We start from the raw sequence: 22,466 nt of genomic DNA, 5'->3' as shown, positions 1-22,466 counted from the left end.
GGACTGCAAGGAGATCCAACCAGTCCATCCTAAAGGACATCAGTCCTGGGTGTTCATTGGAAGGACTGATGCTGAAGCTGAAACTCCAATACTTTGGCCACCTCATGCGATGAGCTGACTTATTGGAAAAGACCCTGATGCTGGGAAAGATTGAACATGGGAGGAGAAGGAGCCGACAGATGATGAGATGGTTGGATGGCATCAGTGACTCGATGGACATGAGTTTGAGTAAGCTCCGGGAGTTGGTGATGGACAGGGAAGCGTGGCATGCTGCAGTCCATGGGATTGTGAAGAGTCGGACATGACTGAGCGATTGAACTGACTGAACTGAGTATCTAATACACCATCTCAAATTGCATTTTTTGTCACTTCTCTGTAGCAGTTGCCTGTGTTACTGTTCGTAAATAGTTGTTCTGTACTTTATTGAATTATTTATTTAAACTTATTCATTTTAGTTATTTAGGTTTTACTTGTTTAGAGTTTTTTGTTTAGTTTTCATTATTAGGAAGTTAGTATTGAAGTCTTTAGGTGATAGATACTTTCTTTAAAAGACCTTACTTTGGTATTCAAATCCCTAAATTTTCAACAGACTGATTGAGTGTTTTCTCTGTACTTGGGTAGCTGCTGTATTCTTTGTGTTATGTTCAAGTGAGCTCCTTCTTTTCATTGGGACCATATTGCTATAAGTTGATGCTGATCAGCTACCTTTCAATTTTTTTAGATAGTAGATATGGTTGCTATTAGTCTTGGAAACTATAAAACTACATAATATTGCTTTTTCCTCAAATAAAATAAATTCTGAATTTCTTCTTTTTAAAACTGTTCACTATGATCAGTGGAGATAGGGAATGTTCGTATGAGAGTCCATCATGGATAACTAGTGGCCACACACTGATATTTTTGTATTGGTAAACACAGTTGACTTCACTTTGCCACACTGCACACATTTCATATACTTACATTCATACAGGTTTCAAAGAGATCAGATTTCAAATAGTCTGTTGTCAGAAATAAATATTATGTTGTGTTTCTGATAACATTAATGTATCTATTCAGATTTGAAATAAATGTGTTCTGATTATTTGATACTTCACAGAATAGTATGGGTGTAAAACAACATGCAGGCATTTTCGTTTGTAGTTTAGAGTCAGGAGAATGGGGAGACTAAAGACGGTAATACATGGTATTTGGGGAAGAAGCAAGGAAAAGAGAAATATATAAAACATATACTTCATTTTTTATACTTTCTAGATGAAAAGGGAACCAGAAAGGTACTTTGCCAGCTTAATGTTAATTTTGTAATTGGTTGGAGCAGTAAAGTTTTATTTTTCATTATCATGTGTCACAAGCTCTTTCTACAGTGGACTAGCCATTATTTGATAAAGACTGTCATGTCACATTTTAATTTCCTCTTTCTGGGTTGCATCTGACGGTGTTCATTTCTTTTATATGTTTTTTATTTTCTATGAATAGATACTTTCTTCTTGCTAAAAAACAGGAAACTATATGAATTACAGTTCTTTCTTTTCATCTGCTTTTCACTTATATCTAGCCTGTGTCAAATTGTCAGATTCTATTGGTTTTTCTCTCTCAATTTTTTTAAACTTGTTTTTGATCCCTCTGTTTTAGGGGAGTCATTTGTTTTTTGCTGCATAACTAACAAAAGTTCCATGGCATTCTTCCTTTATTCAGGGTGTGGTTTGTGTCACCATTTAAGCACAGTTATGAGAAGAGGTTGATCAGGATATTGGATAAATACTATTCTCACGATTTTCCAGTTTTAAACCACCATTAGATTGGGGGTTAAGGAGGAAATAAAGAGTATCACAAACCATCTCTCTCCTTCTACCCTTGCTTCCCACCCTCACTCTAGGAAATCCATTGTTACTCAAAGGTTTATTTTTCTAGTAAATGTTTAGGAACTAAAATATTATGAATGTTATAAAAGTTTGCCTATGAAAGCTCTGTTAAAAACTTTTTAAAATACAGATTTTTCTTTCCAAATAAAATTTCCACTCTCTCTCTCTACTTCCTTAACAGTTAAATTGTTCAGAACTTTCCTCCTAAGTTTTCTTCTAAGAATTATATAACTTTAACTTGCATTTAGGTCTTTGATCCATTCTGAGTTAATTTTTGTATTTGGTATAAGATAAGGTTCCACCTTCATTGTTTTGCATACACATATCCAGTTTTCCCAACACCGTATATTGAAAAACTTGTCCACTTGATCCATATGAATTTTAGGATGACTTTTTTTATCTATGCAAAAAAACCTCTGGGATTTTGATAAGGATTGCATTGAATCTATGGATCATTTTGGGTAGTATTGCCATCTTAACAGTGTTAAGTTTTACAATTCATGAGCAAGGATTTTCTTTCCATTTATTTGTGTCTTCTTTATTTTCTTTCAGCAACATTTTGTAGTTTCAGAGTTTCAGGTCTTTAGCTTCCTTTATTAAATTTACTTGTAGGTATTTTTTGCTGCTATTTTAAATTGAATTGTTTTCTTAATTTCCTTTCCAGATTGTTCACTGTTAGAGAATTTTTGTATGTTGATTTTGTGTCGTACAACTTTGCTGAGTTCATTTATTGGTGGAATCTTTAGGATTTTCTATATTTATGATTTTGTCATCTGCGAACAAAGATAACTTTGCTTCTTTCTTTCTAACTTGGACGCCTGTACTTCTTTCTCTTGCCTGTAACTAAAACCTTTTTATTCTTTCACATTTGACAGTGAATTTGTCTTTAGATTAACCTTACTAGTTCAGTTCAGTTCAGTCCCTCAGTCATGTCTGACTCTTTGCGACCCCATGAATTGCAGCACACCAGGCCTCCCTGTCCATCACCAACTCCCAGAGTTTACCCAAACTCATGTCCATCGAGTCGGTGATGCCATCCAGCCATCTCATTCTCTGTCCCCTTCTCCTCCTGCCCCCAATCCCTCCCAGCATCAGGGTCTTTTCCAATGAGTCAAGTCTTCACATCAGGTGGCCAAAGTATTGGAGTTTCAGCTTTAGCATCAGTCTTTCCAATGAACACCCAGGACTGATTTCCTTTAGAATGGACTGGTTGGATCTCCTTGCAGTCCAAGGGACTCTCAAGAGTCTTCTCCAACACCACAGTTCAAAAGCATCAATTCTTCGGCGCTCAGCTTTCTTTATAGTCCAACTCTCACATCCATACATGACCACAGGAAAAACCATAGCCTTGACTAGACAGACCGTTGTTGGCAAAGTAATGTCTCTGCTTTTGAATATGCTATCTAGGTTGGTCATAACTTTCCTTCCAAGGAGCAAGCGTCTTTTAATTTCATAGCTGCAGTCACCATCTGCAGTGATTTTGGAGCCCAACAACATAAAGTCTGACACATTGTCCACTGTTTCCCCATCTATTTCCCATGAAGTGATGGGACCAGATGCCATGACCTTTGTTTCCTGAATGTTGAACTTTAAGCCAACTCTTTCACTTTCATCAAGAGGCTTTTTAGTTCCTCTTCACTTTATAAGGGTGGTGTCATCTGCACATCTGAGGTTATTGATATTTCTCCCTGCAGTCTTGATTCCAGCTTGTGCTTCTTCCAGCCCAGCATTTCTCATGATGTACTCTGCATATAAGTTAAATAAGCAGTGTGACAATATATAGCCTTGATGTACTCCTTACTAAGTATGCATTTAATCTCAAAACCAACTTTGTGAAAGTACTTTCTTGGTACTTTATGTTCTACTCGTCTTTATATTTATCCTTCAGTTCTCATTTTCCTCGTCCTTGCTTTTGTTTGATCTGGCTCCATACCATTCTCCCATGAATATCTGAGTCTATGCCAGTTTCTCCATAGAAGTTCCCCTTTGCTGTGAAACATTTAATGAAGACAAATACTTAAGTAGTAATTAAAATTTATATTTTAATGTCTTTATAGTTGTTTGGGGCTTCCCTGGTGGCTCAGCTGATAAAAAAAAATCCACCTGCAACGTGGGAGACCTGGTTTTAATCCCTGGGTTGGGAAGATCCCCTGGAGAAGGGAACAGCTATCCACTCCAGTATTCAAGCCTGGAGAGTTCCATGGACTGTATAGTCCATGGGGTCACAAAGAGTCAGACACAGCTGAGCGAATTTCATTCATAGTTGTTGAGCAAGGTGTGCTTCAGCATCATCTTCAGCATCTCAGTTTACAGAGGAACCTCCGTAGATGGATTTTCTTTTTCACCATTAACATTTCTTTATGATCTATCTGATTGCTCTTAATCCCCTGTCCTCTACCCCTCAGTGATCTTGGTAAAAATTAACAAGTACAGACACATTGGTCTCTCTTCAAAACAGGCTCTGAATGATGGATACTTTATAACTGGGATTGGTTTAAAAAATAAATAAACCCATAACACAAGAGTTGTAGTGCTAAAAGAGTGATTGAGAAGAAATCCTAACTTTTACCCATAGATATGAATACTTTCAGAGATGAGGCCTTGATTTCTATTTTGTTTCAACTTTTTTTGTTAGATGAGGTCTTTTAGTGATCCATTTTCTTGAGGTATTTATAGATCTCTCTAATCCGGTGTCCACAAAGTTTAGTGTGCTTTCGAATCACTTGGAGGGTTTGCTAAGCACAGATTGCTGAGCCTATACTGTCTCAAGTTTCTGGTCCTCAGCTGGTTTGACATGGGGTCTGATCATTTGCATTTCTAACAAATTCGCAGATGATGCTTTACTGCTGGTCCAGACACCACAGTTTGAGAACTAGTGGTCTAAATCATACTGTTTAGCTTTCTGTACCCACATATTTCTCTTTGTCTAACTTAGACCATTTTGACTTGGGTTTTCTACCACCTTCTAAGTTATAGCATGTTTTCTTCAACATTATTTCCTTCTCAGTTTTAAAAATTTAATTGGTAATATCACTGTTCTTATCATTCCCCCATGGCATCTTAGACATCTTTGTTTTACCCCTCTGTCACAGACAGTTCAGACTTCCCAAAGCATGCTGTATCTGTAATGGTGATGATGATGACGATAGCAGCAGAAACAGTGATAAAAACAGCTAGCATTTGTAAAGGATATTCTGTGCTGGCACTTTTCTAACCATTTTATTTGAGTTAATTCATGTAATCCTTGCAACTGTCCCATGCTGTAGCTACTGTTATTAATCCCAAGTAACTGATGAGGAAACAGGCACAGAAAAGTTCTCACAGCTAGGAAAAGGTCAAAGAGATGGGATCTAACTTAGGCTTTCTAGTTTCAGGGCTCAGATCGTTCATTCCTCTGTTATCCAGTCCTTCCCTACTATTCTGTTAAATTGACCAAAAAGTTCTGTTGGGTTTTCCAACAAGATCTTATACCATGTTAAGCTGCCTCTCCATTCTCTGTCTTGAAACCATGTGCTTACTTTGTTTTCTGTAATCATAGACTTTTTGCTCTGGGCCTAGTAAGGCTAACTTGCCCAGTTTCTTATTACCTGTAAGTGCTAGAGCTACAACCTCAATCTTTCAAATGACTAAGCCCATACTCTAATAGGATTCCCTGGTGGCTCAGACAGTAAAGAGTTTGCCTGCAACGCGGGAGATCCGGGTTTGATCTCTGTGTCGGGAAGATCCCCTGGAGAAGGAAATGGCAGCCTACTCCAGTATCTTGCCTGGAAAATCCCACGGATGAAGCCTGGCAGGCTACAGTCCATGGGGTCACATAGAGTCTGACATGACTGAGTGACTTCATCATAGTCTAATCAGTATGCATCCTCTGCATACAGTATGCATCTCAACTCAGCCGTATACCCAAACTCAAGTCTCGTACAGCATAGGAATCATATACCCAGTATTGGTTCAGATTTCAGATCAGTGGTTTCCTGTTATCTCTTATATCACAATAAAATACTTGGTTTGGTTTTAGAGTCCCCTTTGTTGTTTAGTTGCGAAGTTGTATCCGACTGCTTTGCAACTCAGTGGACTGTAGCCTGCCAGGCTCCTCTGTCCATGGAATTTCCCAGGCAAGAATGGAGTAAGGTACCATTTTCTTCTTCATTAGAGTCCCCTACTCATCTTACTTCAACCGCTTTAAAAAAACTGTTTGGTAAACCCTTTGACACAGAGTTCTTCTACCCATCTGATTCATCTTATATACCATTTATTTTACAGCAAAATGTATTAGCATTCTAGGCTTCCAAACTGCTGTGTCCCATCTTTCATGTTGACTGATTATGTTCTCCACCAACTAGTGTTAAGCATCTTGGACAATCTGTCATGCTTGTGATTGTATCTTCTGTGTGTGTTTGACTTAAGACAACACTAGTTCTTTATAATTTGAAAGAGAGCAACATTATAATCTACCTTATAAAATAACATAAATTCATTATTAGACATGTACAGTGTCCCATAGATGACAGAGATGAAGGTAGAAAAGCAGAATTAAATGTCCACTGTGAACTAAAAAGGTAACAATTGGAACTCCCTGAGAAAATAGAGAAGTCTACATGGTATTGAATTTTCCATATCTCTAGGATCTTGATTTTCCCCCTTGACTTCATCTCATAATTCTTAAACATTCTTCCTACCTCCCTCAACTTCTCCTGCCATCCTTCAATTTCTTTCTTACATATCTACCCTCAGTTGCTGATTTCTGTCTGTCTACTAGCCCCAAATTTCATTATAAAAACTGTTATTAAAATTTTTAGATGTATAGAGTCCCTTGAGCAGGGACCAGGGCTGTCTTTGTCAGAACTCAGCAGGTAAAAGAATTATTCTACTGCCATGATAAAATAATAAAATTCTAGGAAAGGACTTAAGAGATTTAAGAATTAAACTATTAATAATTTCTCCTATACAAAGCAATTTTGGATAAGTAAAATGTTTTATTATTTTTGAATTGGTGAGATTACAATGAAAGAGGTTCTAATGTTGGCTGCAGATAAAGTAGCCTGCAGATATGCATATAAGTCACTTGAGATCTTCATTTGTGATAGTGATTTTTTAAAAATAGGCTCAAGTTTTACAGTTAACAGAGGTGAGAATTCTGCTGTTCCAAAGCTTGCTTTTGGCAGAGAACCATTCTGTTAGCACCCTCAGTCTTGGTTGCCATGGAGACAGTAGACTTTATTTTAACATACACTTAAAATATACATACATACCCTAAGATTTAAGTGTGATTTAGTTGACTGTAGGTTTTGAGTATCAAAAATACTTTCTATTTTTTAAAGACTGTATTTTTGACCTCCAAAGAAAATAGAGTAGAATTCTGGTCATGGTGATGACAAAGTTTTGCATTACTTTTTACAAGGTCTTTTAGGAATAACTTAGAATCCCCCTGTGAATCAGTAATGGATGAGGATTTTGAAGAACGTGCCGAAACTTTTGATAAAAGAAATGTGATCTTAAGCACTCACGTGTCTGGAACACCTATAGTTATAGTGTATATAATGCATACAAATCAATTTCAGATTCGGCTGGTACTTTTGCCACCAGTATTATACTAAGCACATTCATCCTATTACAGTTTGTTTAATAGAATTCAGTTTAAAAGTACCAAAGCAGTCTTCAGAATTTTAACTTTTAATATATTTAACTATTTAAATGTATATCAGTAATGTTCCTTAACATTTTTGCCTAAAAGTCATTAAATAAAATGTACACTAGCTTTTACTATGAAAACTTTCAATTCATGAATTATGCTTTTTTCATTCATTCATTCCTTATAAGATTGAGTGAATTCCATGGCATGGAATATTGCTGTTCCATAGACCTCATAATTATATTTGTAAGCAAATCACATCTCTTTATCTTTAGCAACCAGTTGCAAACTCTCATGGCCTAGTTAATATCTTAGTCCACTAGCAGGTTTGACTTCTTACCTAATAGCTGAGCAGTTAGGTAATTGATTTCCTTGTTAAGCTAAATAGGTTAATCCTACTTAAGGTAGTTATCACAACCCAGTATTGTATTGATAGTTATTTCTGGATAAAGAAAAGTTTTGGTTACATTTATTATAAACAAAATTTTAAAGCTTAGTCTGATACTTCAGTCAGTTAATACCTGTATTTAACAGCAAAGGAAGACAAAATCAGAAAGCTCTTTGCTTTATAAGGAAAGAGAAAATAGCTAAAGGTAATAGATGATTAGATTTTAGCTTTTCCAGTTTGCAGTGACTTTTTAACAAGACCCATCTCCTCTATGAAGAATGCAGTTAAATTTTTTCCTGGCACAAAAAAAAAAAAAAAAAAAATAGGGTAACCTGATCTGAGTCTGACAGAGTGTGTCGTTCATTTAAGTGCTTCCATCTGTTGCCTGCTGTTCCCCTTACTCATGACCCCTCTATGTTTCTCTTTCCTTTCTCTTTCCCTGTTTCTCTTTCCTTTTTCTTCCTTTCTTTCTGTTTTCCTCTCTCTCTCTCGTTTTTTTTTTTTCCCTCTCCCTCTCTCTCTGTCTCTTTTTTTGTCCTTAGCCCCTCTGAGGAAGGCAAAGTTTGTTGAGAGCCCACGAATTCCAGAATCCGAGCTTGGCTCACCAACCCTCACTTCAGCTCAGAAACTGGACGTGGATGCATACTGCCCTGGTAAGCGTGCATGCAAAGTATCTGCTTTGAAAGAGGGAGGTTTGGATTAGGCCCATCCAACAGAGCAGTGTTTTGCATGTATATTATTCATAAAATCACAGCTGTTATCTCTTGTGCAACTGACTGTGTATTTTCCTTATTAGAGCAGTTTCTACTGAACATCCTTTTTAATTATTGATATAATTATGTAGATATTGAAAACAGCTTCAAGGATAATTTTCAAAAGAATCAAAATAATTTGGTAGATACATTCTCAGGGTGTGTGACCCTGATTTGTGTGACCTGAGATACTTGAAGAAATTTTGCTTTGGCCATGTCCACTCAGCAGTGTTCACGTGTGAATAAAAATGTCGATTCAACCCTAGTCCTTTGCATATGATCTTTTTTTTTTTTTTTTTTTTTTGCCTTAATCCCTATTGGTTTTCTGAACAGTTATAGAAAATAGTTGTGATGTTGGAAACATTATACTTGAATTAGGAAAAAAAGTTACAGTTTCCTGATTTGGACTCCTGGACACTGACTGTTAGAAATACCTCTTCTCATGAATGGCCTGTAAGCACATGTGGGAGTTCACTAAAACCCTTCTTGTGTGGGAGCCAAGCTGACACAGACTCATTATCAATGCTTAGATTCTTCCAAACTTAGATGAGTTGCTTGGCAACATCCTTTACACTTACGCTACAGTGAGTCTATAGAGCTATGTTAGAAATGTTCACAGCCCTAGTTGAGTATACAGATCAGAGCTTCAGTAAAGAACTTTAGAAGACTTGGTTTTAGGTCTTTTGTTTATTCCTGCTCATTAAAATCAATGTTAAACCACAGTGGATACCACTACTACACATTTACCATACTAGAGATTAGCAGAATAAGGTGATTTCTAATTCTAGGTAAGATATCAGTAGCTGTAATCTGAAATGTCAGGCTAGTATACCTCTGAAGCCAGGTGAGACATGTAATTTTTAAAAAAAGACAGGAGGCAAAAAACTTGAGGCAAACCTAATCAGAGACATTTGATTTTATGAACCAGCTTTGAATATTGAAAGACCTTAGGGATTTCGCTTTCAAGTTGCAGAACCTTGGTCTTCATCTACTGTTGTAAATGACTTTCATTTTTAAATCAATCACAGGTAGGTATTAGAAACTAGCTTTTCTGTATCTAAAAGGAACAAAGTAGCATCCTAAAATGACACAGTAGCACATTGTTAAAAGAATTCCTGTTTTGAGGTATTATCATGTTTCTTGGACATTGGAATATTATACTCTGCATTTCTTCATGCAAATTTTGGTATAATAAAGTAAAATAATTAAATGCACTAATTCTCTATTCCTGCATTGAGGTTTGGAAGAGAAGAGAGGTCTTTTCTTTTTCAGATTTGCAAATCAGATTTAGTGTGGGGGGACTAATTTTTCACTTCCTGATTGCCTATCTGACATCTTTAATCTAATCTAGTGATTGTTACTGTCAAGAAGCAAGGGAGCTGCTGTTATTTAGAATGCCAGTGCTGAATCATTATGAAAAACCTTGTCCATGTTATTACTTATGTATATTTTCCACAAACATGAATCTTCACTGAATTGGAATTGAAGCAAACTAAACCTCAATTAACATTTTCAGAAAACCAGGAAGAAACTAAAACACATTGCCAAAATGTTAATTGCCACACTCTGCAGTCTCTCCTTTTCTTATCCGAAGCAGATTTAAGGCATAGAAACGTCTTAGCGATTTGTTCTTTTATAATAAATTCTGTGAAAATAAGTTTCTGCGGAGATAAGATTAGTGACCTGGGGGTTGAAGCTGTAATCCTCTACATAGTACCAAAAATTAACAATAAACAAGTAAATTTAGTATACTCATAAAGCAAACAAATATTCCATTCTTTCTGAATTTCTCTTACATAGGATATACTAACAGAATAATGATCATATTAATATTTTATGATATACTCATACATAATGCAGTTAAAACTAGTGATCTGATATCTTCCTTTATTTATTATCACATGCAAATTTGGAGAAAGAGTATATGTCACTGAGGCAACAAGCATAAGCTAAAGGTTAAATGAGCCCTGGTTCTCACATTTTAGCATGCTTCTCTGGTGGCTCAGTGGTAAAGAACCCGCCTGCCAATGCGGGAGGTGCAGGTTCAATCCCTGGGTTGGGAAGATCCCCCGGAGGAGGAAATGGCAATCCATTCCAGTATTCTTGCCTGGAAAATCTTATGGACAGAGGAGTCTGGTGGGCTACAGTCCATGGGGTTGCTAAGAGTCTGACATGACTTAGAAACTAAACGACAACAGCAGCAAGACTTGCCTGGAGGATTTCTTCAAAGGCAGATTGTGGGACCCAGCCCCAGAATTTCGGATTCACTAAGCCTGGGTAGGTTGAGAATTTGCTTCTCTAACAAACTCTCAGCTAGTGCTGAAGCTGCAGGATGAGGTGCCACACTATGAGAACCAGCTGGGTTACAGGGTGGCTGCCAGCTGCACCCATCATGCTCATTCTGCTGTTGACATCTGAGTAACTGGTGATGTTGTTTCTTTATTATCCGGACCTCAACATTTTGGTGTCTGTATTTTAGATGGGAAGAAGAAAGCTTTTGTTTCTGAGAGATGGACATGTATTTTCCTTGGTTTGTCTTTTGGTCCATGGTATCTGTGTACCTGTAACGAGTTTTCAGTGTTGTCCTGCAAGGAAAAGGAAATTGTGGGTCAAATCAGAGCGAGTTGTTGATGTTTGGTCTACAGGGACTGGGGAAAGCTACAATGGGGTATAGGTGTTGATCCAGATTATTTGTCTAATAAACTGAGGGATTCAGTCTATATAGCATTAGATTCTAGAATACTTAAGTTTTACCGTCCCTCAAATCAGATTTGTTGTATACAGAAAATGTGAGGAACAGTATGAGTAAACAGTATGTTTTGGTTCCGCAACTGAAACCACAGAGATGATCAATGATGTTACATAACTGAACTTCCAGAGTCGGGGAGGTCAAGCGAATTGTGTTTGATAATCGTCTTACATTGAGGAAATTAGGACCTAGAGAATTTAAGTGATTTGTGTGAGGGTATAAGCAGGATTTATTGTTGAACTCTTGAAGTGGACACAGTGTAGTCCAGAAATACAGTACCCCTAACTCTATTACTGTGTAAAATTCTGTAAGCATCCCTTGCTTGGCCCTTAAATTAAAAAGTAGAAAATTCAGTTTTTAAGTATGAGACAAGGCTGTATTCTCTTTTTAGGGTAACCAACTGATATCAGTGATTTCAGTAAAACAATTGCCTAAATGAGAGAACGTACTCATCCTAGCCTCTAACTTTTCTGCCTACAAGCATTGGTTATTAGCTGTGTGATTTTAGGCAAGTCACTTAACTTGTCTAAGCTTCAGTTTCCTCATCTGTAAAAATGGAAATGGTAATCTTAAATCAGATAAATAAATACAGAGCACTTAGCAGAATGCTTGTTTTATAGTAAATGCTTATAAATGTTAGCTAATTTTGTTATTATTATAGTGATGATCCTGAGTGTATATCACAACATCTTAAAGTGTTTTTAAACAGGAAATACAAGATGTAAAGGTTTAGGGTCATTTTTAGTTAGAATGTGTCTGCCTGTGTTTCAATTACAGTTTTCTCCTTAGTAGTTTTGTGGTCTTGAACATGTTGTGTAATTTCTTCGTGCCTCAGTTTCCTATCACAGCAACGTTAAGTATAACATTGATGTTACTTGATAATTTAACAAATTAAATATATATTTGCATAGATACATGAATACACATTCAAAGGGGGAAATGTCTAGAAGAATACACCTAAAGAGGGAGAGAATTGGGATTCTGTTTGTTGTCAGAGGAGAGAGTAGCATTCGTGAGATAAGAACATTATCTTATGTTAGCAGTGATTGTGGCTGGCTGGTGGGATTACAGGTGATTTTTCTTTTCTTTATTGGGCAGTATGTGTTTCAGAGAGCTCGGGTTCTGAAATTAACTCTACATTTAATTCCTGACTCTGTCACCTACTAGCTATGTGATAACATGTAACATTCATAGTCTTAAATTCCTTGTAGGATTGTGATTAAAAACAGCTCTTTTTTTTTTTTTAACAATAAATCTTATAGAGTTGTTAAGATTAAGTAAAATAATGTATATGACAAATGCTCAGCTCAGGTGAAATAAATAAGAAATGTATTACCCTTCCTGTTGTTCATCATCATCATTATATTTTTCTTTTCTAAAATTTCTGCAGGGAATTTGTATTGAGGTTTTTCAGTAATCAGATGCTACTAAAGGATAGCAACATTCCTTCTTAGTTTTTTCAAGCTTTTTATGTTGCACATTATAACAACACATAATTTCAGGTGTCGAAATGAACCTTGATACAGATGGCAGGCCAAGTTGACAGTTTCATAGGACTTTTGATACATGTGCAAGGTTAAGAGCCAAAGTCCAGACCAGAGTTCTGAAAATAGACAGGCTTTTATCCATAGCAGATACTTTCAGAGGAATTTGAGATTAATCTTTTTGTAATAGATCCTTTTGAATCTCTTTAAAAATGGTACTGTCCTTCAAAGGACAATGTTATTTAAGGTGACAGCAAAATTAGGATGTATTTGAAACTCAAGAATGGAAGAGAGTTTTATGATACTTTCTTACTTGAAGGTGCATATTCATGTTTATATAGTTTTTGATTCATAAAATACTTTTTATTTGGATTTATTAACAGCATTGTGTACTTTATAGCACAAGTACAAGCCACTGTACATGATGAAATAGTTCACATAAAGTGAATAGTTCCTTGATTCCTCTTTTCCCAACTCCTGTGTAGTCATGGTCATTCTACTTAGAAGAAAAGGATGATCTGTTTTCTCATCTTCTGTTGTTTGTTTTTTTTTCTGAAAACATTATCAGATGTTACCTTGATTCCAAATGGTTTGGCATTCTTCTTTGCTGTGAATTTTATTCTTTAGAGATAAAACCCTCTGTGGTTTTTGATTGGTTTATGGGTACCAGGAGCCTTTTTCTTGTAATTCACAGCTTCTGTTATGTTGTATTTGTATTTCTTATGTCTACTGTGTTGAAAACACAGATATACTGCAAGATTTTTAACCAGAGTTAAATTGGTGAGTTTTGGGGTGAAAGGTTTCTAAACCCCTTAAAATTATATACAAACACTGTTCTATATGCACATATATACTTCTTTCTATTAATATAACAGCTTCTCAGAGCAATCTGTAACACGTCTTTCCCCACTACCCGCCCCCAAAAAGAAGGAGAAAAGAAATGCTGTTATAAATGTTGAAATGGAATGAAGGTTGTTAATGGTACAACTGTTAGAACAACAACAACAAAAACCCCACCTAAATGTTGGGTAGTGGACAAACTTATAAATCAAATGAAGGTAGAAATGCACTGCAGTGCTGCCCTAACCAGTGAAAGTCCACATAACAACTAGAGAGAGGAAGCAGAGGGATAAACAGGAATGATCTCAGCATATTTCAAGCATGAGAGAGACTGCCTGAAAACGGATTATGCACATAAGCACACCAAAGAGCTAGAATAAGAGAATGAACAGCTTTCCATCTGCATACTCCTGTATCAACTAATAAGTTCTTAGCATGTTAGAAAGTTCTTCCAGTGGACAGGTGCTTTATTGAATAGAACTTTTCACTTTGAACATTTTTAGTTGTTTTCTTGATTTACATTTTATCATTATTTAAGACATTAACCATCTTTTTCAATCAAAATATAGTGAATTGACAATGTGCACTAACCTCTGCTATACAGCACAGTGCCTCAGTTATACACATGTAGACCTTCTTTTTTAATATTCTTGTCCATTATGGCTTCTCCCAGGCTATTGAATACGTAGTTCCCTCTGCTGTAGTAAGACCTTGTTGCTTATCCATCCTCTGTATACTGGTTTACATCTGCTAACCCCTAACTCCCAGTCCTTCCCTCCCCCATTAACTGTCTTCTAACTGGCCTCTTCTCAAGGTGTTTTGCATCACAAATTATAAAGACTTGGCCTGTAAGTATGGTGCTTAGATCTGTAATTCAGTTGGATATCCAAATGGAAGTTTTTGTATTAACTCTAAAATCTGTCTTAACTTTGGGTTTTTGAGGCAGTGAAATGCACTAGTTTATAGCCTGCAGACCCGAGAGCCAGGCTGCCCATGTTCAGACACTGAGTCTACCACTTTGTGCTGGTGTGACCTTGGGCATATTACTTAACTGTAAGACTGATTAATTTCCTTATCTGCAAAATGGGGATTATAATATTACCTGTATCATAGGAATGCTGTGAAGATGTAATAATTAAAATATATAAAATAATGACAATCATGTGGTCCAGAGTTAGTTTTAATAAATCTTAGCTACAGTTAAAGTGTTCCACAGCCTTTACTGCTTTCTCTCTATGAATGGTATGTGTGGAACTTTCCTGATGGTCCAGTGGTTAAGAATCTGCCTCCCAATACAGGGAACGTGGGTTCAGTTCCTGGTTGGGGAATTTAGATTCCGCCTGCTGTGAGGCAACTAAGCATGTGCCCAACTAGAGAGAGGCCTGTGTGTCACAACCAAGATCCAGTGTAGCCAAGTAAATAAATAAATACTGAAAAGAGTGCTGTGGGTAAGAGTATCACTATCCTTTTTATGAGAGCACTTCACAAAGAGGATAAAATTGCACCTGTAACCTGCTGTCACTGGCCTGTTTTCATAAGCAGTCTATGCATAGATTCTAAGCTTTGTGGGTTTTCGTTTTTTGTTGTTTTTTTTTTTAATGAAGGCAGTTTTTCATAGTGACAAATAGCCCTGGGATCATATAAACTTGGCTAAGTCTAACCATGCCACTTACTAGTTGTATAACTTTTATTATTTAGTCTTCCTAATTTTCTGGTTCTTCATCTGTAAAGGACAGAGAGTAATATCATGTACTCCATAGGGTGTTTGTGATGATTAATTAAGATATAAGGTACTTATTAGCACAATGTCTGGAGCACCAGTTATTATGATGAATAACATCTCTCACATATATATATGTTATTATAAATTTATTTGTGAAAAAAAATGCAGCTTTATGTTCTTCTTTCCCTACGCAATATATATATGTTCCTGCAGCCCAGTATTCATGAAAAATTCAGTGGGAACAAAGAAGAGACAGAAAGATATTCTTGACTTGTGTTTTGATACTCAAGAAATTAGAGATTTTAGGAATTCTGTATTTGATGTCACCACTGCCATCCTTTATCTCTAAATCACTTGAAATCCTCTTTCTCTGTTTTTCCTTGTTTAGAAGTTGTTTGTTATAACATTTAAATTTAGGGAATTCCCTGGCAGTCCAGTGGTTAGGATTTCATGCTTTCACTGCCAAGGGTCCAGGTTCAATCCCCAGCTGGGGAACTAAGATCCCACAAGCTGCCAGGATCATCCAAAAAAATAAAATTAGTTAAAAAAAAAAAAAATGACAGCCTAGGCTGTAGTCATCTCAGGGCTCAATGGAGAAGGCTCCTCTTTCAAGTTTATTATGCTTATGTTTGTTGAAGGATTCGGTTCCTCTGGGCTGTTGAACAGAGGGCCTCAGTTCTTTGCGGCTTTTACCAGAGGCTGCCCTCAATTCCTTGCCATGGGTGCTTATCCACAGGTGATCTCACCCATGGCAGCTTGCTTCCTGAGAACAAGCAAGATGAGAGAGACAGTTTTTTATAATTTAGTCTCAAAAGTGGCCTTGTATCACTTTTTGTTGTATTCTCTTCATTAGATGCAAGTCACCATGTCCATCTCACTCTCATGGGAGTCCATTGAAATTTTAAAGATAGTTGTTTAAAATGAAGCAATGAATTCTCCTGGCTTTTTCTGTATATTGATACATACTATTCTGTATTCTGCTTCCCCAGTGGCTCAGATGGTAAAGAATCTGCCTACAATGTGGAAGACCTGGGTTCGATCCTTGGGTTGGGAAGATCCCCTGGAGAAGGGAACCACTACCCACTCCAGTATTCTGGCCTGGATAATTCCACGGACAGAGGAGCCTGGCAGGGTACAGTCCATGGGGTCACAGAGAATAGGACACGACTGAGCAACTTTCACTCCACTTCATTCTGTATTCTGGAAGCACAAATCCTTCTCATCCTTGTCTCCATAGCATTCCTAGTATCCCTCCCTTTTATATTCAGAATTCCCTTGCTGTTCTTCTAGTAACTGTAGGTCTTTCCTCTTGCCTAATCTCTACTGTTACTGTTACTAATCTCAGTGAAGTAATTCTTCCTAAAATGGTGTTTTTCTCTTTAAGTCTGAGTAACTTCATCACATTATTTTAATGTGCAGGTTCTAGAATAAATTTCAGATTTGGAAGCCAACAGAGAATACATTTGCCATGTAGACAAAGGTGACTTCTGAAGATAATAATTTTCCTACTGTAATGAGTATACAATTGCTTTACTTTCCACATTAAAATAAATTACATGATGGGTAAGGAAATCCAGGTCAATAGGGGAATAATATGGAAATATTTGTAGTACACAAGTAACACATTTTTGCCATATTTTGTATCTCACACATATGTCTATTCAAAACAGTCATTGGAAACCTCAGTTTAAAACCCAAAGCAGCAGTCAGTGATGAACAGTCTTACAGATTTTTATGAAACATTTAAGGTTCTTTTAATACTGCTTTTCATTTCAGCCAGATAGTCACCATCATACATAGATGTGTGCATAGTATTTCTCATGCACTGGAGGCAATTATGTAGGCAAGGAGACTCTAGTGTAAGAGTTGCCAAGCAGTGAGTGCTCTCTGCCTCTGTGTGTCCTGTCTCTACAGTGATCCTCGCTTCCAGTGGGAGAGAATCAGAATAGTGGGATGTTGTAATGGAAGATTATAAGCATTTAAAAGCCTCTTCTCTAAGCTAAGTGCCAAACTAATGAATTTTTTAAGATGCAGAAAGTCCCTAATCTTATAAAAATTTTATCCCCAAATAGCACAAGGGAGAAACACCGTATGTGTGTGTGTGTTCAGCGGATTTTCCCCCCATTTGTTTCTGTATGTCTGTAAGTTATTAGTAAAAAGAGTATAGGATTATTAGTAGATAAATTTACTTCTTAGGCAGCATTTTTTCCTTATCCGGCTTTATTGAGATATAATTTACATGTAATATTGTGTAAGTTCATTGTGTATAACATGGTTTTTATAGATATGGTTTATTGAGGAAATTCATGGAATCTCAAAAATTGTACTCACATACAAAATTTTGCATATTGTCTGAGTTTTGAAAAAATTAAACTTTTGGTCTGTTTGCCATCTGTTAACAGTTTTTTCTGAAAACCAGTCTAAGCAAACCAAAATGAATAAGAATCCATGAGTAGAATTTTCCAAGGAAGTTACATTACTGCTAACTCCTATTCTGTACCCTAAAGCTAGGTATCTAAATACTGCAAATGGAGAGATGCCCTAGAGTTAATTTAAAGAAGGCAGTCATTAGGAAGGAAGTAGGTGAAAGGAAGGGTAAATAGAAATTCAAACACTCTGCTTCTAAGACATGGAGTCCTGTGATTATAAGTTCCTTAGATTTCTCTGCACCTGTCCCAACTAAGGCACTTTTTCCCCCTCAGTTGAGGATCAACAGTAACTTGTGTCATTGATAGCCTGATGTGGATCTCGTTTTCTCATCCACCTCCAGGGACCTTTCTTCCCCACCTTTCTGCCCTCTAGACCCTCCGTATTGAGAGGTGATTCTCACCTAGAACTGTGGAAAACATACTAAACCACTATCTTAGCCTCTGACTTACATTTAATTTTAAAACAGACAAATTTTTCTAGAGAAGGTATTCAGAAACTGTTTAGCAATCACATTGAAAAGAAATAGAGTGCTTTCAGGCTGGCTGTATATTCTGCAACTCATCATGCTCTTTATCATTCCTACTGCCATTACTGCTAGCCATACCAGATGTATTAAAATTGCTTATATCCTGAAAGCATTTGAGTTTGCAACCTCTGCTTTGGGTTACAGGGAGTGGTCACATTTTCTAGGAGGTGGCAAACCAGGTGGCTCAGTGGTAAAGAATCTGCCTGCCAAGCAGGAGACTCAGGTTCAATCCCTGGGTTGGGAAGGTCCCCTGGAAATGGCAGTCCACTCCAGTATTCTTGCCTGGATAATTCCATGGACAGAGGAGCCTGATGGACTGCAGTCCATGGGGTCGCAAAGAGTCAGACGCAGCTGAGCACACACACACAGAGAAATGGATGATGAAAGAATGAAAATTTCCCTTACTCCCTCCCTATTAAAACATGCAATTTCAGGAGATTTATAGACTTCCAGGAGAGTGTGTATCAGAGGATCTCAGGTCAAGAGTTCTTGATTTAGATCCTTCAGTAGCTTTACATGTGCTACCATTTAGCATATGGTTTGTAATTAGCTACTATGGTTTAGCTCTACCAGAAGAAAGTATTATGCATGATTGAACAATTGAAATCTCATATTACTTTAAAAAGAAAAAAACTAAAGGAGAATTTCCTCAACCAGTAACCTCTAGTGGTGTTAGGGAAATAGTCACCCTCTCCAACACAGTGATCATCAAATGTGACTCTTAATTTCGTTACTCTTTCTGTGTGCTCAACTTCCTCCATCTCCACCACTCATCTCACAGACTCTAGCTCTTTTCTGCTACATTTTTGCAGTATTATATTAAGAATAAGCTGAAAAGATTGCCTACACTACTCTAATCCTGTGACCTTTACCATGATTTCTTTTGCATATTATTCTGCTAATTCTCTTGCCTTTTCATACACCTAATTATTTTTGGGTGCTGGATTTAATATTTGAACATATGTATAGAAATGATTTTTTTTTTCCAGAGAGGGTTTTCATTTCTTTTGCCACCTGTGAGCAGTTCAGTCCAAGTTCTGCGTTGAAAGTTTTCTAGGCTAGTGAAATGACACAAATCAGGACTGCAAAAACTATTTTACTTCTGGCTCATCTTTACCCCTAGCATGTAGCTCCTAAGGGCCTCAGGTATGGGGTGTTTTACTAGAGTTCCCATTCCTGGCAGATCCTAGACTCCAGTTTTGTTCCCTTGACCTTGTGAGACAGCTAAATGCACAGTTCAGCTGCTCAGTTATTTCTTACCTGTTAACAAATGCCCCCTTGCTAAAGTGGCCCTCTGTGCTGGGCAAGATCTCCATTTCGGATTTCCATCTTCTCCCTGTTGTTATAATGATACTCATCACCTCCTTGTTGGGTCTTTAATGTTTTTAAAAGATTTTTAAAATATATTTTACCCAGTTTTTATTAATTGTTACCAGCTGAAAGGTCTCCAATTACTGAAAAGTGTCTCCCACCATTATTTCCTTTGGGGAAAGAAATTCTAGCATTTATATTTTTAGATTGTACATACATCTAAAAGTATGTGAAAGAAGCGTTTTTGTTTTTCTGTTCTGTGCTCCCCATGAAGCTACATGGGAACAGACTGTACACTAATAAAACAGTCTTAGAACACTACCTCTTTGGACAAACCAGTCTCCATATGGTAGAGGTCTACTAAGAAATTGAAATGATATTATTAGCCAGTTGATTAAATACAAAGAAATTCTCTTTCAAATGAACTTTTAGAATTGGTTCATTTTGAGCAAGTTGTTTCTTATTTGGACTTGGAAATTAGTCCTTTACATCAAAATTTCAACAAGTTTTGCATACTGTGGTTATGATATTACCCATGATACTGAATTGTTGAAAAACTCGCTTTTCTGCCCCTGATCTCAATCTGCTGTTATTTGACCTGCTACCATTAAATTGGGGAGGAAAATGTCTGCTTCATCCAGTAACAAATCCCAAGTGTAGTTCATAGATCATCAAGTTAAGTTCAACATTATTGTTTTCCGCTTTTATCTTACCCTCTACAATAGCCATAATAGTTAAATTATAATTCTGAGTGGATGAAGCTGTTTATATTGCTGGCAGAAAAAAAATTAAATAGGAGATAGGAGTCATCAAGCAAAAGATTGGAGAGTTTCTTTTAATGTTTGAAGAGGATCATGAGACCCAAGTTTCCTACAGTCTGGCTTCTATTTCTTGGCTCTGTTGCAAACCAATTTTAAAAGGAATGGTCTTATCTGCTGATAATGTTTCATTAAAACATTGGGTATCAAAAGCTGTGTAATGCATTTTTTGTATCTACCATAAAATGCCTAGTGCATATATTAAAGACTCAGTCTTCTATTAATCCACATAAGTCATCTTTGGTACTGTAGAACAGAAGGCTACCCTTAAAATGCAAAGGTATTATTTATTTTGTATAAATAATTTTTCTAAGTCTTAAAAAAAATGAAAGAGCTCTGAATAGAACTCATTTGTATACAAGTAAAACTTCAATTATAGTCAAGGGCATAAAATATGGATACTATTTTCTGGTACCTTACCAGAGAAATGATGTTTGTTTTCTTAGTTAAAATTTATTCTACATGATGAATTCTCTAGTATAGCAAATGCCTTATCTGTTCCCTAACCAAGTAACATTTTTTTATAATGACCCAGGATGATATGCTTTGTGGCTAAGAGAGAAGAAAGAACTAAGCTGTAAGTGAATCACCACAGCATTTTTCTAATGCAGGTTTTTGAGTAACAATTTTCCTAAGTCGTTTCTTCTCAAATATCCAAACAGGAAAAAAAATAGAACACTAAAATGATCAGAAACACTCATGTGGACAATTTGTGCATTTTCTCCTTGATGCTTCCACTGTGTCCACAGTGCATTAGTGTAGTGACTAATACATAGTAGATGTTCATTCAGTGTGTATTGAATGAATGAAATGAACCTAAAAAGTCAGAGGAAGGCAAAATGAAAAAATTTAGTGTGCTATAAATATGTGTAAATTGCATAGTTTTCTCTTTACTTAAGAATGTGTCTTTTCTGGGAATTCCCTGGAGGTGCAGTGGTTAGGACTCTTGTGCCTTTACTACTGAGGGCCTGGGTTCAGTCCCTGGTCGAGGAACTAAGATCTAACAAGCCAAGTGGCACAGCCCAAAAAGAAGGGAAGAAAAAAATATGAAAGAGAGACAGCAGAGACAGTCCCATTGGGCTAAAGAAGAGGTTTCTGCCTTATTTAAAATATATAAATAGGGGAAGGCGCCAAGATGGCGGAGGAGTAGGACGGGGAAAACACTTTCTCCCCCACAAATTCATCAAAAGAGCATTTAAACGTCGAGTAAATTCCACAAAACAACTTCTGAATGCCGGCAGAGGACATCAGGCACCCAGAAAAGCAACCCAACTCCTCGAAAGGAGGTAGGAAAAAATATTAAAGACAATAAAATAGACAAAAGAGGGAGGGACGGAGTTCCGTCCTGGGAAGGGAGTCTTAAAAAGAGAGAAGTTTCCAAACACCAGGAAACCTTCTCACTGCCGAATCCGTGCCGAGCTTTGGAAGCACAGAGGACAACATAACAGGGAGAAAAAATAAATAAACAATTAAAACTCGCAGATTGCGAGCCCTACGGTAACTCCTCCAGCGGAGAAGCAGCGCAGACGCCTGCATCCGCCATTAGCAAGCGGGGGCTGGGCAGGGAGGCGCGGCGCGGGCTGCATCGCTGAGAGTAAGAATCTGGCCTGAATACCCTGAGCACTATCTGAGCGAAATAATTTGGGCTAGCAAACCAGACTGTGGGATATCTACCATACGAAAAGCCAGCCCTAACCTAAGACACCGCCAGCCCGCGCACGGAACAAAGGACTAAACAGAGGTAGCCGGCTGCAAACCTTCCCCCTCCGGTGACAGGCAGCCAGAGCCGGAAGGGGGCAATCGCAGCCCCAGAGCGACATTATCTATAAAACTGGCTTTTTTGCTAACTAAAACTTATTGGGGGTCTGGATGGTCAACATCTGCCTGAGAAGGTGCGCCGGTTTTACACCCAGATAACCAAGTGGCGGGGAGGCGATAAGGCGCAGCATTGGCG

At 37.2% G+C, this 22,466-nt stretch overlaps 1 protein-coding gene across 1 annotated transcript in view; it reads left to right on the top strand.

Moving 5' to 3' along the window:
• Positions 1–22,466, top strand: part of TANC2 (tetratricopeptide repeat, ankyrin repeat and coiled-coil containing 2) — a 368,982-nt gene that overhangs the window by 178,082 nt on the left and 168,434 nt on the right. The gene's annotated exons all lie outside the window — the stretch shown is intronic.

The sequence above is a fragment of the Bison bison genome, unplaced genomic scaffold (genome assembly GCF_000754665.1).
Source record: "Bison bison bison isolate TAMUID 2011002044 unplaced genomic scaffold, Bison_UMD1.0 scf7180017864371, whole genome shotgun sequence".
Classification (NCBI taxonomy): domain Eukaryota; kingdom Metazoa; phylum Chordata; class Mammalia; order Artiodactyla; family Bovidae; genus Bison; species Bison bison.
Note: the sequence above shows the minus strand (reverse complement) of the source record. Positions and strands in the feature narration are given on the sequence as shown.